Below are 20,417 nucleotides of genomic sequence, written 5' to 3'. Positions count from 1 at the left end.
CAACCTGCCTTATGCTACTTCACTCGAGGTGCAGAAGCAGGTAGGATCTGCTCAAACACACAGGCAGGCTGGTTGATGCAAAGTGGGTGGATCACTTGACTTCTCTTGTGTGCCCCATAGCCAGGCAGCTCCCCTCTGCTGCAGGCAGAAGACACAAGCTCCCTCCGACTACAGAGAACACTGTAGCTGGCTCCCGGCCCTGACTCCCTTGTGGTCATTAGCTGAACCCCTCGTGCTCTGACTGTGACAGGAGAGGGTGGCCCTGACACACCATCGATCATCCAAATGTTTAATAACTCCATCCTCCACTCGCCGGGTAACCAAATCCAAACCAGGGATCCTCAAAGCCACAGGCTAACGAGGCCATGAGAGGGAAGATGTTTCTGTAATGAAAATTTCATCAATGCAGATTTCACATTGAATATCAAGGTCTCAGCGTGAAGACAGCATCAGAGTGGACGCTGCTGTGACACTGCCCTTCATCCTCAGAGACAAGAGCAGACTTGGTAACTGCAGGAAGGAGGCTCTGGGGTGGGGGAGTCAGCAAGGCCCCACCCCATTCCTTCTGAGGGGGTCTCTGCTGGTTGGGTCTTGGCAGCTCTGCTTTCCTCAGTTGACCCTCGGTCCCATCCCTATCCAATCTCAGCCATCTCTGTCCCCTTATCCAGCTCTCTCCTTTTGCTGCTTAGCTGAGCACAGCCCGGCAGGCTACATTCTGAGTCTTCTTCTTTAAGCTACCTTCTCCAGAACCTGTGAGTCCCCAGATCTTGTGTCAATCCAGGACAAGGAGTACTATCCAAGAAGAGTCCCTGGGTGGTGATGTATTAAGAACAGCGGGTGCTGGCTCTACCTGTCCCAGTCCACCTGCATTTACCTACTCTCTCTCTCTCTCTCTCTCTCTCTCTCTCTCTCTCTCTCTCTCTCTCTCACACACACACACACACACACACACACACTCTCTCTCTCTCTCTCATACACACACACCACACCACACGCACACGCGCACACACACATGCACATGCACACACACAGATATACACACTCACACAGATACACATACTCACACATGCACACATACCACATATATACCACACATACAAATATACCACATATACCACACATACACGTATCACATACACACACCACACCGAACACACAGATATACACACAGACACACACACAGACACACACACAGACACACACACAGACACATACATACACTCACATACACACATGCACATGCACACACACACACCACACTACACATACACATGCACAGGTGTGCACACACACACTTACATTCATACCATACACATGCACACACATACCACATATACACAGCACACACACAAATACCACACCACACACACAGATACACACATACACACACAGAGAGATACACAGAGACACACACACTCACACATACACCACACATACCACACCACACACACAGAGATACACATGTACAGACACACACCACACATATACACCACACTCATACCACACATACCACACCACACACACAGAGACACACACGTACAGATACACACCACACACTCTCACACATTCACCACACATACACCACATACTATACCACACACAGACACTCACATATACCACACCACACACCACACCACACACACAAACACACCACACATACACCACACATACAGAGACACACACATAATCACACACATATACCACACACACTACACACACAGAGATACACACATACTCACACTCTCACACACACACACGCGCGCGCACGCGCACACACACACACACACACACACGCACAGAGTTGGTGGGAGAATCACAGAGATGAATGTACACCATGCACTGAGACTAGCTTTTCCTACAGCATCTATATTATGCCTGTGAGAACTGTGGTTCCCCTGTAAGCCAAGTGTAGCCTTGGTGAATTTAGCATCTCATGTTAATAAAATGAGATCCTTTGATATGATTTAATCCTGCACCTGTGATTTAGGCTTCTAGAAAGCCTTGGTTGGAACCCAGGGCTTCCCTCCCCAACATTCTAACCCGTGGTGCCACAATGTGTTGGGATGTCTCTGGAGCAGAGGCTGTGCACACACCAAGGACAGATGCACCGGTAACTCCAGTTCACTTATTTACAGCCTGACAAGAAAGCGTATAGAAATTACTCTTCTCTTTCATACAGTGCCTTTGTGAGGCTTCCAACAGTGAAGGAAATAAAGACACAAGCAACTCTAGACTCTAAGTCACCTTTCCTTAAAGAACGCCAAGGGAATGCACAACGAGCCTTGCTTGCAGGTTCTGGATCTTTCCAAGGTCAAGACAGTTTTTAAAAAACTCTTCCAAGCATAGCTGTTGACCTTGACTGTATCAAGTGCTTACGGCTTTGTACTAGACAATGGGGGCCATGGGAATCAAAGCTAGTAGTTAAGAGGAAATTTAAAGGCTGGTTCAGGTAAAGCTTCTGAGTTTATGGTGAGAAAGAAAAGCTGTATGCAAGAAGAAAATCTACGGTGAACAGGGCTTCTCTGAGGTCTCCACAGCATGAAGTCAAGATGCTTTAAATTTTGATGCACCTTTTCCTATTGAATATGTGTTTGTACGTGTTTGCATGGTCATATGTGTTTGTACATATTTGTAGGTGCATACGTGTTTCTGTGCTTAAGAGCTCTAGAAAACAAATGTCTGTAACCTGTAAGTCCCACTTGCTCAGGGACAGGTAACTTCCTGGAATGCTGGGGGCTGTGGTTCACGCAAGAAAACAGGCCATGTGTTCTCAACAGGAGGTACGCAGACATCAGGCTGTACGCTTGCCTCTGATTGGACAGAGACAGGAAGTATGCAGCATTGTGAGTTTTGCCCTTATAAGCCCCTGACTAATGTAATCTGATGCCATATTCTGAGCACAGGTCCTGGGTATGATCCTGGACAGTCTCTAGTGAAGCTTGCATCAAATTTGGCTCAAAACTGGTGGTAGTGGTGTTTTCTCGCCCAGTGAGATTAACAATACCTGTTTGTGTTTGCGAATCTGGGCACATGCGTGTGGAGGCGAGAAGTTGGGTGTCTTCCTCTCTTCCTCTCTGCCTTGTTTGTTGAGACAGGGTCTCTCGTTGAATCTGAAACTTGCTTATTTGACTAAGCTGGCAGGCCAGCAAGACCCAGAGACCCGCTTGTGCCTGCCTTCCCAGTACTGAGGTGACAGGCAAACACCACCACACTTGGCTTTTTACATGGGTTCCAGGGATCTGAACTCAGGTCCTCTAGCTCTTTGCTGAGTGAGGCATCTCCACAGACCCAGAGGCCTGTGAGGTTCAGCCCTGAGATGATGCAGTTTCCAAGTACCAGCCAGTGCACAGCACACAACAAGGGCAGCAGAAGGCAGGAAAGCAATATGATGAACAACCAGCCCAGTCTAGCCCAGGAGAATTGGACCTGGGCTTTTATCAGCGAGGGCGATCTCTGTGGGGTTTCATAGCCTCAAATATAGACTCTTTCAAATAGCCCAGGATGGCCTCTATCTCTCCAAGTATCTAACGATAGCTTCAGGTAGCCCAGGATGACCTTTATCTCAACATCTATTTAAGGATGGTTTCAGGTAGCCCAGGATAGCCACCCACGGTACCCATTCCTGCATGGAAATACTGTCTGTTCCAGCTCAAAATGTAATGGTATCAACCAAGAACCAGCTGGATCTGCTTCTTCTGACTAGGTCACAGATCAGACATGGCCACACAGCATCTACAGTTTCCACTAGGAAGACCCGAGAACCCAGAAGTCAGGGCACCATAGGTTGGTTGGTTTACCTGGGAACTTTCTTCATGTGTATGAAGACTGCCTGAAAAGCTCAGAAGCCAACCCCTCTAAGACAGTGAGCAGAGATCTAAGAGACTCTTCCACCATTGTAGCTGGAGCTCTCTCCCAGCATGGCCACCTCAGGGTGGTCAGGCTCTTTCTGTAGCAGCTCAGGGTCCTAAGAACGAAAAGTCTAACAAGATGAAAACTGAAAGTCCTCTCCCGACTTGGTTTATGCTCTGGAAGCCCCAGAGTCATAACAGGGAGGGGACAGGGATTCCATCTCTAGGGTAGAGGCCTGTCGGATCTCAGTGACTCACACAGTCAGTGGCTCCAAGTGCATCCTGGGATTATCTCTGCTTCTTTGTTCTCCTAAGCCCAGTATAGCTCCCTCACCCATCTGACCACAGATCCTCAGTTCAGACTGTGCTTGGGGCAGACCCCAAGCCAAGACAACGCACAATTTCAACCTCCAGCACCCCAAGACTCACAAAGGAAACAGGTTCTACCCTGAGCCCACGTCAACCGAAACTCATGGTGGACTCTATAAGGGACAATCCCCCAGAGACACGTTCAGATGTCAGTACATGCTGCTCTCTTCCACAGAACTGCTGGGGTCTTCCAGGTCCCATTTATCTCCCCGGTCGCAGCTGCCTGCTTTTGCTTCTGCAGCACAGTCTTCCGAGAGCTTTGGAATGGGCTTTGCACTGCGGCTCGATGAAGGGAGAAGCAGGCGGTGGATACACAAGGGTTCACAGAGGTGGCAACCGCCCTCCTTTGACTGCGCTTCCCAGGCACCAAGACAACAGGCAGAATTTGGATGGATTCCCACTGCACCACTCCTAAGTGGCTCCATTTAAGTAAACACCCCCTGGGAGTTCATATCCGTGTTCTCTGCGGGTGATCCACTCTTCTCCTACCCACTTCGAACATATAAAATTGAGAATATGTCAGACCTCGAATGGTCTCTTTACAAAGTGTTCCCCATTAACCAGGGCCATTTCAGCCGTGTTCCTGCCCTCCTCTAAAGGCGGCCCGCGGCATTTCCATAATAAAGAGCCGTTTACAGGCTTGAAATCTTGACTGGTTGAAAAATGAATTCCAAAATCCCACTGGCTGATTTATTGCCCATATGCTTCTTTTGTTGCCGTGGTCGTCATCACTGGTTAAAGATAGAACATTAGCTGTCAGGGCTGGAGAGGTGGCTCAGCAGTTAAAAGGCTGCCTGCCCTTCCAGAGGACCCAGGTTCGATTCCCAGTACCCACAGGGCAACTCACCACCCTCTGTCATCCCATTTCCAGGGCATCTAATGCCCCCTCCAGCCACCAGACACCATGGGGCATGCGGACATACATGCAGGCAAACACTCACACACGTAATTGTTTTTAAAAGAGATAGTATTGTCCCATCAGGATTATACATACCGTGTGCATAATTATACTTAGTGCATAATACACTTAGTGTGCAGAATTATCATTTTAACCTTGCTGGTGGGTAATCTCTTAAAATCCTTGATTTGAGAATCCTAACTGGCCAAAATCGTGTGAACCCAGAGAGATGCTGCCAACCCAAGAGTGGAGGTCATATCATGGGTCAGGGTGTCTCTGAACGGTGAAGAAGTGGTTGCCATGGAGATCTCCATGGAAGTGCACTGTCTCAGCCTGGGGGGTTGAGGGGGGAATACATTGGGTGGGAAGGGGACCTGAGTCTGTTGACCCTTAAAGTTATCAAAGAAAGTACATGGTCCCCCTGCAGAGGACCTGAATTTGAATCCCGGTACCCACATTGATCAGTTCGCAAACACCTTGTCACCCCCAGCTCCAGGGGTTCTGATACCCTCTTCTGGCCTCCACGGGCACCTGCCCATACCACCACGCAGACATAAGCATCATTTAAAACAATAAAAATAATTCGTTATTTAAACTGCAACCAGTGTCTGGAGGCTCAACCGTGAGCGGCTCTCCCCCTGTGGGAGTCAGAGCTTCAGGGCCGTCCTCACCTCCAGATACCTGCACAGATAACCTCCTCCCTCTGCTCTTCCCTGTGGGCTCAGTGGGTGACCAGCCTCATACCCACGAGGCGGACCGTGAGACCCCATATGGTCGTGCTTCTTTCCCGAGCAGACTAGCCAAGGTCACAGCCATCACAGGAGCCAGACCACTGTTCAGTGAGCAGCATCCAGGAGGGCAGAGAGGAGGCCGGCTCACGGGTTTGTCTCCATTTCCCTCCTTCTCCGAGAAGAACAAATAACCCCTTCGTCACTTCCATCCGTCATCTGAGGCAAAAAAAAGAAAAACCAGACGATAACGATGTGAATATATTAATCAGACTCTCCCTGCAGATGAGTCTGCTTTAGTTAGAGACGGTAATTTGGTGCTGTGATTTTCAAAGTCAGTGAAATGCTAAGTAGAAACATGTCAGCTGGTATCAGATAGAGCCCCGAAATAACATCCCTCAGAACAGATCCTTTGATAAAATATCCCCAAAGAATATCAAGATATACATAATGGGTTTGGTTGGGCTTTTTTTTTTTTTTTTATAACCGATTTGGCAGATTTCTCTCCCTTAGCTTCCAGCTCTCTAAGGATGATTTCCTTCCAAAACGCTCTGGAAGTTTGCAAAAATGCGCTTGCCACTCACCCCGCCCTCCCAGCCCCCACCATGCTGAATTGTCTTTTTTTTTTTTTTTTTTTTTTTTTTTTTGCATTTTGCCGTTCATTTTGAATGGAAAATTGATGGCTTCTTCAGTGCTGAGTCACTGGAACGGGAGTGGCCCGATTTCCAATTACACTTGAGTGAAGAGCAGTCTCCCGGAGGGTCTGCGAGCCATAACGAGGCTGAAAGAGGCCAAGTCCTTGGCCAGAGCTTGAGGACAGAGGCCAGCAGGGGGTTCGTCCCTTCGATGTTGGCTTTGGGTTGGTACCTCTCTTTGTTCCAGCTACTGTTCCTTGAGTCTGAGGACAAGACGGCCTAAGAAAACTTTTGCCTGGCAGCTCCATTGATGGCTCTAGGATTTGGAGGCCAGGAGGTGACAGATCTTGGTGTGAACTAAGATTTCGTCGAAAAAAGAGAAACATGCCAGGCATGGCAGCTCATGCGTGTGATCCCCGGCACAGCATGGGGAGAGCTGGGAGAAAGACCCTGTCTCCAAGAGCGCCTGATGGTCTTTCAGGGGACCCCGGCTCGGTTCCTAGAACCCGTGTCTGGGAGCTCACAACCACCCCTACCACTCTGTCTAACGGATGCAGCAGCCTCTCCTGGCCTTGGCAGGCCTCCTCGCGCACATGTACACACCCACACGCAACACACACAGATAATTAAAAGCAAAATAAATCTTTTAAAAAAAAAAACAACAGCAGCAGAAAGAAGGATGGAGATGTATCTTTATGGGGAGGGCGCTGGGCCACCATACACAAAGTCCCAGGCTTGGCTCCTCAGTACCGTGAAGAATGACCCTGTATGGACGAGTGCTGTAATCCCAGAGTACAGAGGGCGGATGCAGGAGGATCAGAAGTTCACGGTCATTCCCAGCTCCAGAGCAAATTCAAAGTAGTCTGGGATATGTGAGATTCTCCCAAAGAAAAAGAAAACCTTATTTTTAGTAATAAGATCGTGGTTTTAAGAAAACATTTATTTTTAATGAAAAGAAATAGATGTCATGGGAGAGGCTTCAGAACCCCGACTCTTGAGTACTCCTGACTGTGACTGTATTTGGACATAGAGTCACCTTAGTTATCAAAGTTCAGTACATTCTTAGAGCGGGCCCTGACCCTGTAAAGGCAGCATCTGTCTGAGAAAGTATTGGGGCACAGATGTAGACCAAGAAAGGCCATGTGAGGTGAAAGGGATGAGGGAACCCCACTCTCCCAAGGATTCTGGGGAATCCTTAGGACCTTTTAAATACAGGGTCAGACACAATTAATGTCACTAAGTGTTAGGGTTTAAATCTCGGACCGTGCCCGGACAGAACACACCAAGCCAGCATGTTTCCATGTGGAGAGGTTTATTGAGAGAAGAAGAGTAGAAGGGGGGAAAAGTAAAGGACACTGGACTGCTTCCTTCTCTGCTCTCACTCTCCAGGCTCGAGGGTTATGCTGAATTCCCCGTCTTCTGGGTCACCCACCACGTCATGGATAGAGTGGTCTCCCCAAGGAGCAGCCGTGTCACATCCTTCCCTTGCTTGCTGACACCTCAGTTTCTAAGAACATTTCCCGGGCCTTATAATCTGTGTTATCAACCACACACACACACACACACACATCACATACACACACATACCACACACACACACACACACACAACACACATACACACACACATACCACACACACACAACACACATACACACACACATACCACACACACACACAACACACATACACACACATACATACACACACATACATACACACACACACATACATACACACACACACCACAGACACATACACAAACATACACAGACACACACACATACACACACATACATACACACACACATACACACACACACCACAGACACATACACAAACATAGATAGGCACACACACACACATATACCACATACACAAACACAGATAGGCGCACACACACACATACACAAACATACACAGGCACACACACACACACATTCACACACTCACACACACACACATACACACTACCCCATGGCAAGACTCGGCAACTGTTAGAACTATTGGATCGTCGAATCTTCCCGGTGGGATCTGGAAACGCAGCGGCCCAGCTTCCTAGTCCCCCCACCCTAGCCCTTGATCAGGAATGCTTGACCAAGAGGCTGGCTCCGCCCAGCCTGTGTCCTCCTTTGCCTGCTTCCTTTGCACCAAACTGAAAGTAATTACCAAAGGCAACCGTAGAAAATGGCATAACGTGGTCGTGCCTGGGTGCCCAGCAAGCAGATTATAAGCAAAGCCCCGTGTCATCCCGACGCCTGTGAGGCTTGGAAGTGACTTAACCAGCCGAGGCCGTAGGGCCAGTGCTATGAGCTCAAGGCTTTCTCTCCTGGCAAGGCGCCAGCGGGGGCTGTGTTTTGCATCAGCCTGAGAAGACATGTCTCTCCCAGGTTGTCACTGGGCATTGGTGTATCTGGAAAGGATTGTTGCTCCTGAGAGGGAGAGGGAGTTGTCCTACCTTGGCAGATCTCCAAAGCTGCCCTGAATCCGTCCACTCAAAGCTGGCATGTGGGGCTTCTATCCCAGCTCTAGGGAGGGTAACGGGTCCCTTGAGGACCCCTGTGCCTGATAGGAGCTGACCTCCCTTCACAGCTGCTGAAAGCCAGGCCTGTAGGGGGTTTCTTCATACTCAGGGACAAGGGCTGGCCAGATGAGCACAAAGGCCACAGGTGTCACAGCTGTCCCGATGGGCATTATGTCCCCTGTGACTGGCCATCACCTGGGTCTCAGTGTACTGGGCTCGGGGCAGATCTTGAACCCTCTGACACTTACCTTGTACTCCTTCTGGGGTCATCTGGAGCCACTACCTTTTGCTGTCACTCACTGATGGGCCTCGGGGACCTGCAGTCAGGATGGTGAGGTCATGGAAGAGAATTATGACGGCCATGCCAAGCATCAAACTCCCAGAGTCCAGTGTATATGAGGACTATGAGTGACATGGTGAGGGTGCTTTTGTCCCTCCTAAAAGTGTGGTTTTTGTCATCGAACAGTAGCACAGGAGCCGTTGCTCTTCTGCCCACTCTCCTTTAGGCCCTTATGTCTGTCTGTCTGTCTGTGTCATTCTAAGCAAGAGTCACCTAAAGGGAGGGAGACTATTAGGAAAATGGCTCCATAAGATCCGGTGTAGGGCATTTTCTTAGTGATTGCTAGGGCCTTCATTGCGGATAGTGCCACTCCTGGGTTGGTGGTTCTAGGCTCTTATTAGAAAGCAGGCTGAGAAAGCCACAAGGAGCAAACCAGTGAACAGCACCCCTCCGTGGCCTCGGCACCAGCTCCTGCCTCTAGGTTTGAGCCCTGCTTGAATTTCTGCCCTCATCCCTTTGATGATGGACTGAGGGTGAAACCAACCCTTTCCTCCGGAGGTTGCTGGGTCACGGTTCAGTCACAGCAATGGTAACCGGAGGGCACCTCTCTAGCTCCCACGTGCACAACAGCTTTCAGGGCCAGATCACCATTGCTAATGAGTGCCCTGGGGTGGAACAGGACCCTGCCTGGCTCAGGGACTTTCCTGCCTGGGAGCATTAGGGAAGAAGACCTGGGTTAGCCCAGCTACGTGCTGCTGGGTAACAGATCAAATGTGCTTCCCGCCAAGCACAGAACAAAGGGTTACAAAGTAAAAATGCTCAAAGGGGCTGGGAGCTCTGTGGTTAGGAAGTCAAATGGGCTGTAATGAGGTGGTTCATCAGCATGTCAATGGCTGGCACCTTTCAGACAGCATCTTTGTTCAATCTGCACAGGCAGGTAGCAGCCAGCTGAAACGTCAACTCGTGCTGTCACCTAGACTCCCATGTTCTTCCTATGGCCTAGGTGGGCTTCCTTACTCCATGAGGGCCTGGGGACTGGGGCCTCTGACATGCTAGCTCAGGCCCCCGGAGCCAGTCTCCAAGGATGATTCAATAACAACGCTGCCTTTTCTGATCTGGCCTCGGACAGCGCAGTGATGTCATTGTCACCTCTGTGAAGACAGACACTGACCTACTTTCCCAGCAGCGGGGATGTTAAGGTCAGGAACCTGTGAGACAACTTGTTATTGGAGCCGTGGGCGATGGCTGTAACAGGGTGAAGAAATGACCTGGACTAGACCAGAGGTGAGTGCCACACACCTCTGTGTGTCTGCGAGAGAACTGTCGTGTGTGACGGTGACTAGGATAGTAAGAGCCACCCTGAGCACGGTGCAATGTCACCCAATGGTCTGGCAGCCCAGACAGAAGGAAGTTGGAAGAAGGTTGCACGTGTGTGCTCATACCCCCTTTTCTGCACACAGGTGTAGCTGCAGCCACTGTCTGCTGCTGTTGGGCTCTGGTTCTTTGGCCTCTGTGCTCGATTCACCAGCAAGTCTCCATGGGGCCTCCAGCCCTCACCACTGGCCTGCTACTATTACGGCATCCAGTGTTTCCAACTGAACTCTCCTAAAGGCTCACGGTCAGTTGTGGACTACCCTGCCCTGTTGTGTAAGCCAGTGCGATCAATTCTCCTTTATAATACATATTCAATTGATTCCGCTCCTCCAGAGGAGCCTAATACACCATCCTTGGGTGACAGACCGCTACAGCTGGTGCTTACAGAACAAGCCTCTCTCTTGATGAAGCCAGCTTAGGGGGGAAGCAGAGGCTGAGGCGTGGAGAGACTTAACTACATCATGTGAATACCTAGACCCGCTCGTGCCTGAAGTCAGATACTTTGAGCTTTGTTCTTGCATGGGCCGATGACTTCCCTTTTAATCTCGAGAGCAGAACTTCCACTGTTTGCAATTCTGACTGGTAGAGAGGGGCAAAGAGGAAGCTCCTTGGAACAGGAAGGCTCAAGTGTGAATCTCCCCACCCCACCCCTTTTCAAGCTGGTTAGGCTTGGAAGTAAGTGTTCACTGACCTCTGCTGCTGGATTAGCAGAGGCTTCCAAACCGAACGCAGAGGGAGGCAGAGGCACCGTGCTTTTGGTGTGAGGAAAAGATGATGAAGAGTTTGAGCTCTGTTCATTCAAGGCACTATTACGAAAGTAGAAGAGATGGGAGCACAAGTCTCCAGTTGGGGGGAAGTCACTACTCAGCACAACCTGGGTGTTAGTTGCTTTCCTATCATGGTGATAAATCACATAACCAAGGCAACGTATAGAAGATTATTGTTGGGGCATACAATTCCTAGACAGAGAAAGTCTATGGTGGCGGCAAAGAAATGTTGGTAGGATCAGGAAGCTAGGAGCTCACATCCTGGACTATAAGCACAAATTATCAAGAACAAACTAGAAATGTCTCTAAGCCTACCTCAAGCGACACACTTCCGCCAAGAAGGCCATGCCACCTAAGCCTCCCCATACAGCAGCATCCGCTAAGGACCAAGCATTCAAACGCCTGAGACAGCAGGGGACAATTCATGCAAGTCTCGGTGGCCCTCTGCCAAATGTAGGACAAGTTTAGGTTGAAAGACCCCCAAAGCAGGGAGACCCTCACTCAAGTCTCGGGATGATGCGACCCCTTCAAGAACTCACGAGAGACCGTCCTTGCTGTAATCATACAAGGTTTATTGACAGGAACCAGCATGCAGGGGTAGAGGAGATCGACCTGGAGTAGCTGGGAGAAGGGGTATTTAAAGGAAGAAACCACAACCCAAGGAGGTAGGGAGGGCGTCATTGGAAAATGTCGAGAATACCAGTGAAAAATCACCAGGGGAAACTCCTTGTTTCTCAAGATTGTTCTCAAGATTTTAATCTAACTTTTATGGTCAGCCAGTTCCTGGAACAGAGTCACTGAACTGGCTAACCTACATTTTTGGCTCTTCTCTGATTGCTAGGGGGTCTGAATTTTTCCTGGTCTTTCAAGGTGAGGGCCCTGCCCTGGCATTCCTTGGAAGCCTTGGTTGGAATGCTTCCGAGTGATTCAGACTCACTCTGGGGTCTGGAGAGATGGCTCAGTGGTTAAGGGCACTCGTTGCTTCTGTAGAGGACTTAGATTTGGTTCCCAGCACCCACAGCAGGTGGCTTGCCACTGCTTATAGCTTCAGTTCCACGGGATCTAATGTCCTATTCTGGCTTCTACAGGAACCAACCTGCATGCACACTCAGGAATGCACATACACACAAAAATAAAAAATAAAGTAAGACCTGTTCTAGAGTCCAAAGAAAATATTCCCCTCTTTCCTTCCCTGCCACTCCATGGTGTGTGTGTGGGGGGGCAGCTTTTAGGATAGAGAAAAAAAGATAGGGAACATTACATTTTACAGTGAGGTCCCTGGGTACCAATGGTCAGTTTGTCTCAAAAGTGTCCAGATCAACAAAAACCTACCAGAGCCTGTCCTCAAGGCATCGATCGTCCCCTGACATCTCCCTTTGAAGTTTCTTTGCTATTCAGAACCTGAGGGTAGTGTTCAGGAGTCGCTGTTACCCAAAACAGAACTTCCAAATGTGACCTTTGTCGTCGACATGAGCATGTCGTTCATGCGGTCCTGTTTTCAAGAGTTTCACTGTAAATCCACCGGTGAGGTGACTAGTGAGTGGTATTTTGCCAGTTCTCACACTCCTTGCCTGGAAAGGAGTCTGAGTGTATCCGTAGTCCAGCAGAAGAGGTGACCCCACTCACCCCACCCCTGCAAAATCTCCCATCTCGGTTCCAAACTTGGGTCTGTAAGTCCGAAAGGCTGAATCCTCCTTGGCACCCAGGGGACATCAGCAGTCACAGCTGCTGCTCTGGAAGCCCCTAAGAAGCAGGCGAGTGGGTCTACTTGCACTTAGAGGTCCTTACTTTGGACTCTTCCTTTGTCACTTCTTAACTGAGGACAGAACCCGTGTGCAAGCACAGCCAAGCTCTCCCACTTGGGTATGAACCATATACCCAAGCCCCTCTTAACTTTTCCTTTTGAGGCAGGGTCTAAGTTCCCCCAGGCTGACCTTGCACACACTCTGTGGTCCCGGCTGTCCTGGATTTGAATTCCACTGCCTCAGCCTCTGGGAAACATGGGGTTCAGGTCTATACCACCATGCACAGCTAACTTGGGGCTGCTTCCTAGAGTCCTGACCTTCTGGTCCCTCCTACTGTCTTTGCATCCTTAGGGACTTTCAAGGACATCTCAATACACCATGTCAGCCTGTGCTTCAGGAGGTCGCTTCAGATCCTCAGAGGATGTACTGGGGTGAAAGCTGAATGCTAACTTCCCTCCCCCATCCAGAGCTGTTTCCTGTCACAGTAGGTCACAGCCCTAGGGGACTACATTCGGAATGCCCAAGTGTCTTTCTCTGGTGTTCCTGAACTTTCCTTAGAGGCCGCTCTGTGTGAGAGCCAAAGGGGCCCTGTCAAATTCTCTGAGGGCTGTAGACAGTCTCCATCCTGTCCCCACAGGCTTGTAGTTAACAGATAGGACCATCAGTTGTGGGGAAACCTGCCATCCTTGCCAGACGTTGGCACCCGGCACTTTCCCCAGCGTGGCTCCATTTATCAGTGAGGCCTGTCTCTGGAGGGAGTCATATCCAAGTTGGCTCCTTGGCCCTGCCTCTTTGTTGTCTCTCCGAAGTTCATGCTGCCTCATCCAATCTCAGGGCCTCTGCCATGATCTGTAATGAACACACATTTCCATAGAGATTTTGTTAATTGGCCCCCACCTTCTGGGATTGCAGCGTCCACATTATACACACCCCAGGGTTCCAAACCGAGCCGGGAGTTTAAAAGCAGAGCTGAACCTCATTCTCTCTGATGCTTGAGAGAGACACTTCGCCCAGCCAGCAGCGCAGGGTACCAAGAAAGCTTTAATGTGCTTTCAGTGTGAGGAAAAGATGAGCAGTTCGAGGGTCAGGTTCTAGCCTCTCCTCCGTAAGGGCCGATAAAACATTAAGCCACTTGAAAAGTATTTATTTTTTTTTAACTTCTTTGTGTGAAGCCCTCTCAGATGTGATCAGCTGTGAGGAAGAGAGGGATTCAGTTCAAGCAAATGAAGCACCTCACCGTGAATCCCCACCCTTGCCAACCATTCTGCTGCAGTCTGAACGATGCCAGTGTGACACACGGCCCACCAACGCAGGTGTCAGTACGACATTTACGAACTCAGAACGCTAATAAGACTTCGGACTGAGGCTCCTAGGCAGACTACATGCCTAGGAGGCATGAAACGGCGGGTTCAACCCAAAGCACTCAGTAAACCAGACATGGCGGTCCATACCTGTAACCCCAGCACTCAGGAAGCAGGAGCAGCAGGAGCGGGAGTTCAAAGCCATCTTCAGTACACAGGAAGTCGAAGGCCTCAGTTTCCCACGCTGTGAGTATAACACTAATACCTGCTTCCTCACGTGTGTAAGGTGCAGCTGAGAGCGGTGCCCAGAGTAGGGGTGCCTGTTACTGCTGGGGATCCCATGAGAACCGCGTTGTGACCTACAGCTGTCAATCACATCTTGGTCTGTGAGGCCCTGCCGGCTCCAAGGGCCTAGCTTTACGTCCAGATATATGCAGAGGCTTCAAATGCGGGAGACGCACACAGTACAGAGCTGTCCCTACAGCGTGGGGGACACTCAGCAGAGAACAGGTTCACTGTGTCGTTGTCGACCTCCCCCTGGGTGGCTCCTATCAGTCCCGGGGAGGGGTGCATGCGTTGAGATGTCGCAATAGGTAGCCATAAAAAGCTAAATGTTAGAATGCAGGGAACTTACTATTGCAATGTCTTAGCGGCCGGGACTTGGCATAGTAGCCTTCAATGATGCACAATGGTTCTCTCCAGTTTGGGTTGTCACAGGGGATGGAATAGTCTTTGTACTTCCTGGATAGAGACGGGGGGAATGTAGGATCCTAGGATGGGCTAGGCCATACAGGTGATACACATAGGTAGAGAGGGAACTGTTGGATCATCCAAAGCCAGATACAGAAGTCACGGGAGCTTGATGTATTGTGCTACTACTGATCGATGTCTTGCAGAGCCTTGTGGGAGTGGGGACCACAGTGTACAGGAAGATGGGGGGTAGAAGAGTGTCTGGCTTGGCTGGAGTGAGTGTGGTTACTCTTCCGACCCTTGTTTCTCTTCTGTAATAGAACTCAGGCTGTCACAGAGTGAGTCCTTCCAGTAAAACACTGAATCCCTCTCCTACAGCAGGTCTCTGATGGGTGGGTGTGTCTTGTCTCTGGTCTCTTGTTTCCCCCCCACACACACGCACAACCCTGCTATATGAGGTAAGCAGTTCACACCCCCCTCCTTTCCCTGTTCTGTTCCTGTTCCTCCCCCCCTAGGCAGGCACTGGACTGTACTCAGACCTGTGAGCCGCAATCAACCTTTCCTCCTTCAGCTTGTTCATGTCAGATGCTTGTCAACTGTGGTGGGGAGCTAACCCACATCCAATCAACATGACTGGTTACGGAGGAGGAGGAGGAGGAGGAGGAGGAGGAGGAGGAGGAGGAGGAGGAGGAGGAGAAGGAGAAGGAGGAGGAGGAGGGGGAGGAGGAGGAGGAGGGGGAGGAGGAGGAGGAGGAGGAGGAGGAGGAGGAGGGGGAGGGGGAGGAGGAGGAGGAGGGGGGGGAGGAGGAGGAAGAGGAGGAGGAGGAGGAGGGGGAGGGGGAGGAGGAGGAGGGGGGGGAGGAGGAAGAGGAGGAGGAGGAGGAGGAGGGGGAGGAGGAGGAGGAGGGGGGGGAGGAGGAGGAAGAGGAGGAGGAGGAGGAGGGGGAGGGGGAGGAGGAGGAGGGGGGGGAGGAGGAAGAGGAGGAGGAGGAGGAGGAGGGGGAGGAGGAGGAGGAGGGGGGGGAGGAGGAGGAAGAGGAGGAGGAGGAGGAGGGGGAGGGGGAGGAGGAGGAGGAGGAGGTGTGAAGCCCAGTGCAGGGGTCGGGGTACACACCTTTAATCCCAGCACTCTGGAAGTGGAGGCAGCGAGTTGGAGGCCATCTTGGTCTACATAGCAAATTCCAGGCCAGACACACTGAAATAGCAAGATTCTGTCCATAAATGGCTCTCCCCTCTGCCTCTGAGCACTGTGACAACTGAAGCCTCAGCCCAGCTCTGCCTGTCCCCAAAACTCCACAGAGCATTGGGACCACCAGAGGAGGGCAGTTCCAACTGAGCCCCAAGGTTCCCATTCAGCAAGTCCACAGCCTAAGAATGACATTACCAATAGGCTAGGAGGAGCAGAGGAGGCTGGGCACTGAGAGGACAGGGACTCTCTACCATGTTCACCTGAAGATGACAATCACTTGACCTGGGTCTCCTAGTGGCTTACTCAGTGGTCTCGCTATGTGAGAGCCTGTGGCATGTGGCTTAGGGGTTCATTTTGTACACTCAACTCCCTTCCCCGTGCCTGGCTCACAGGTCTCCAGCCACACCTTCTTGCTGCTCCTCCTCCCCAAGGATTGCTGGGATCTCTCCTCTCCCAGGGCTTTTACACCAGGTTTGCCCTCTTCCCGCCCTGGTCTCTCTAGGGCTCTATAACCCTCTCAGACCGGCTACCCATGACCTTGACCTTGACCTCCATTATCCATTACATCACTCATCACATCCCAAAGACCCTGCAACTGTGTTTTTTGATGACAACAGCTTGCCCTTCAGTATAGAAAGTAACAGGCAGGGACATTATTTGGATCCCTCCTGTCTCAGCACCCAGAGCACAGCTTGGTGGGCCAGGGCTCCATGAACACCTGCTGGTGATGTCACAGGAGCAGAGACTGTGACCCAGGCTCCAGATCTGCCTCCCCATGCACAGCGGGTGACATTTTGGTGCCTGCCTCTCCTGCTACTTCACTCTTGTCTGGGAGAGAGAGGGACTTTTGGGTCCTGGAGGGAGGGGGGCGGGGGAGGGACGGGGCCCAGCCTCCCGAGGCACCCTGCAGGGCTGCGCCTGTCTGCTCTTTTTCCTCCTCTCTGGCTCTCAGCAGGAGACAGTGCTCCGAAGCTTTCATTTCATCCATTATGACAGAAAAAAAAAATAAAAAGAAAAGAAATGCTCTCAGAACACCCGGAGGAGGTGGCGGCTGCCTGCAGTCAAGGGGGCTCCATTCAGGGTCTTCACGGTTATCAGTTATTGGCCGAGTCCTTATTGCACTCCTGGCGCCATCAAGGCAGAGAGGACACAGGGTCTGGGTCCTGGGCCCCCCCACAGAGGGCTCGGAATCCTCAGGGCTCAGCATGCCCTTGGGCCGACAGCTGCACCTCACCCTCAGACACCATGGCTTGCTCCTCTCTCTGGCCTTTCACTTTCAGTATTATTCCCTCTGGCTTCTGACTTGAAAAGCAATGGAGTTGAGAAAACATCTCTCGGAGATAAAGAAAAATAACCTCCGTCTCCAATATGTGTAATGCACGAATGAAAGTCTTCCCTGGTTATGAAAAGAAGTGGATGAGTGTTCTTCAGGGTGTGGGTCGACTTTTCCTCCACAGGGCATAGGTGTATCCTTTATGGAGAAAGTAACCTTCAGAAAACAACCCCTGGCTCTAGAATTCTTTCTACCTCTGCTGCTGGATTCAGGGCCGTCTCCTTTCATTTTGCGTTCTTCTGTTGTTTTCTTTGCCTCCTTGGTTGTTATAAAGAGCCCTGTAGTGGGCATCCTCAGCCAGGAGTCTCCGCTGCCTCTGGCTGTCATCTTGACTCATGCTGGCTGGAGGATGGAGCTGACCTTACCTGTGAGGTCTGCAGGTTGGCAAGGTCTTATTGACCCCCACAAGCCACACTCAGATCCAAAACTGAGCCTGAGACCTCCCAGGATCATCACCTAACATTGCCTTTCTCAAGAGTGAACCAGGTACAGGGTCCAGCTGGATCTGACCGGTGCACACAGGAATTCCCTGAGCCACGTGGATGCTGAATAGTACAAACTGAGACTTAAGCAAGGTCCACCTCCTCCTCCTGTTCCTCCTGCTCCTCCTTCTCCTCCTCCTTTTCCTGCTTCTCCTCCTGCTCCTCCTCCTCTCCTTCTTCCTCCTCCTCTTCCTTTTCCTCCTCCTCTTCTTCCTCCTCCCCCTCATTACCCTCCTCCCCCTCCTCCCCTTCCTCCTCCTTCTTCTCTTCCTCTTCCTCCTCCTCCTCCTCCTGCTCCTCTTCTCCCCATCCTCCTCCTGTGTTGTAGCTCAGTACAAGGCACTGTGTTCCGGGTCATGTCAGGAGCTCTACTTCTCTCTCACCCAAGAGGATGAGGGAACACAAGGCCTCTTCAGAGCCTCTAGGTGGAGAGTGTGTCCCAAGAGGGGACACTCCTGTCCCCTTCTCAAGCACCAGGCAGAAGTGATGATCACCAACACCTGCAGTTTTAGAGTTGAAGTGCCTTCCGTCTCTGTCCTAAAGAGTCATCCAGTAAATTCTTGGCTCATTTTTACAAGATCGCTTTGTGTGTGTGTGTGTGTGTGTGTGTGTGTGCGTGTGTGTGTGTGTGTGTGTGTGCCTGCATGAGTGTTTGTGCACCATGTATATGCAGACGCCTTCAGAGGCCAGAGTAGGTCAGATCCCCTGAATTTGGAGTTGCTGACAGTTGTGAGTTACCTGATGTGGATACTAGAACCAAACCTGGGTCCTCTACAAAGGCAGTCAGCGCTCTTAACTGCAGAGCCATTTCTCCAGCCTCTGGAGCTCAAACATGGTGACACTAAGTCGTCCCAATTCTCCACTCTTTCACAAGGATCGTTTTTAGTTGATTTTTTTGGTGGTGGTAGTGGGTTGTTTTGCTATTTTGTTTTTTGTTTGGTTTGTTGGTTGGTTGGTTGGTTTGTTGGTTTGGTTTTCTAAAGAAAAGATCTTACATAGCTCAGTCTAGCCTTGAACTTAGGATATAGCTAAGAAAGACTCCATCTCTTCATCCTCAGAAGTGAAACCTCCCAAGGGCTGGAATTATAGGCGTACAACATCACCACACCTCCCAACAAGAGTCTTTTTTATCTAATATATATCTATGTCTGTGTGTGTGTGTGTCTGTGTCTGTGTTTGTCTGTGTGTGTGTGTTTGTCTGTGTCTGCATCTGTGTCTGTGTCTATGTCTGTGTCTGCATCTGTCTGTGTCTGTGTCTATGTCTGTATCTCCATGTCCGAGTCCGCGTCCACGTGTGTGTGTGTGTGTGTGTGTGTGTGTGTGTGCCTCTGTCCATGTCCGTGTCCATGTGCATGTGTATGTGTGTGTGTCTGTCTGTCTGTGTCTATGTCTCTGTGTGTGTGTCTGTGTGTGTGTGTCTGCCTGTGTCCGTGTCCGTGTCCATATGCGTGTGTGTGTGTGTGTGTGTGTCTGTCTGTCTGTGCCTATGTCTCTGTGTGTCTGTGTGTCTGTGTGTGTGTCTGTCTGTGTCTGTGTGTGTGTCTGTGTCGATGTCTGTATTAGATCCTCTGTGGGAGACCCACAGAAGTGAGCAATTTCTATTCGCTCTGGTCTGTGCAAACCTATGTTAAAGGCTTGGTCTCCACCCATAGTGATGATGGGAGGCCAGGCCTTTAGTAGGGTGTAGCCCAGTTGGAAGCCCTCTGGTGATGGGGAGGCATGCTCTTGGGAAGGATACCTCCAGCCTCTTCCTTTTCTCTTTCATCCTGGACATCAGGAGGTAAACAGCTTCCTCCTCCTTGTGCTCCTACCATGACGGCTTCCTTGCCACAGGCCCCAAAGCAATAAGCCAGTTACCCACAGAAACCTCCAGAACTGAGAGCCAAACTAAGGTTTTCCTCTTTTGTAGTTGATTATCTTGAATGCATTACTGTATTCTGTCACCATGATGGATGCAAAGCTGACTGGGGCTCTCTCTTTTTGTTCCTGGTTCATGTACACCAAGCAAATCTTTGTCCGAATCCTTCCTATGCTAAAGAGGTACATGATGATGATGGTGGTGGTGGTGATGATGATAATGGTGATGATGGTGATGATGGTAATGATGGTGGTGATGGTTATGGTGTTTTCTAGTGACACGGCCCACAAATGGATGCCTTCCAGAGCAAATGCCAGAGCACATCATAAAAGCACCAGAGAATACTGAGTACACAGACCACCTATATGTTTTTATTCCCAGGAAAAGGCTGACTCTT

The sequence above is a fragment of the Rattus norvegicus genome, chromosome 3 (genome assembly GCF_021556685.1).
Source record: "Rattus norvegicus strain SHRSP/BbbUtx chromosome 3, alternate assembly SHRSP_T2T, whole genome shotgun sequence".
In the NCBI taxonomy this organism is placed as follows: Eukaryota; Metazoa; Chordata; class Mammalia; order Rodentia; family Muridae; genus Rattus; species Rattus norvegicus.
The sequence above is the reverse complement of the archived record's forward strand: the minus strand, read 5'-3'. Positions refer to the sequence as shown.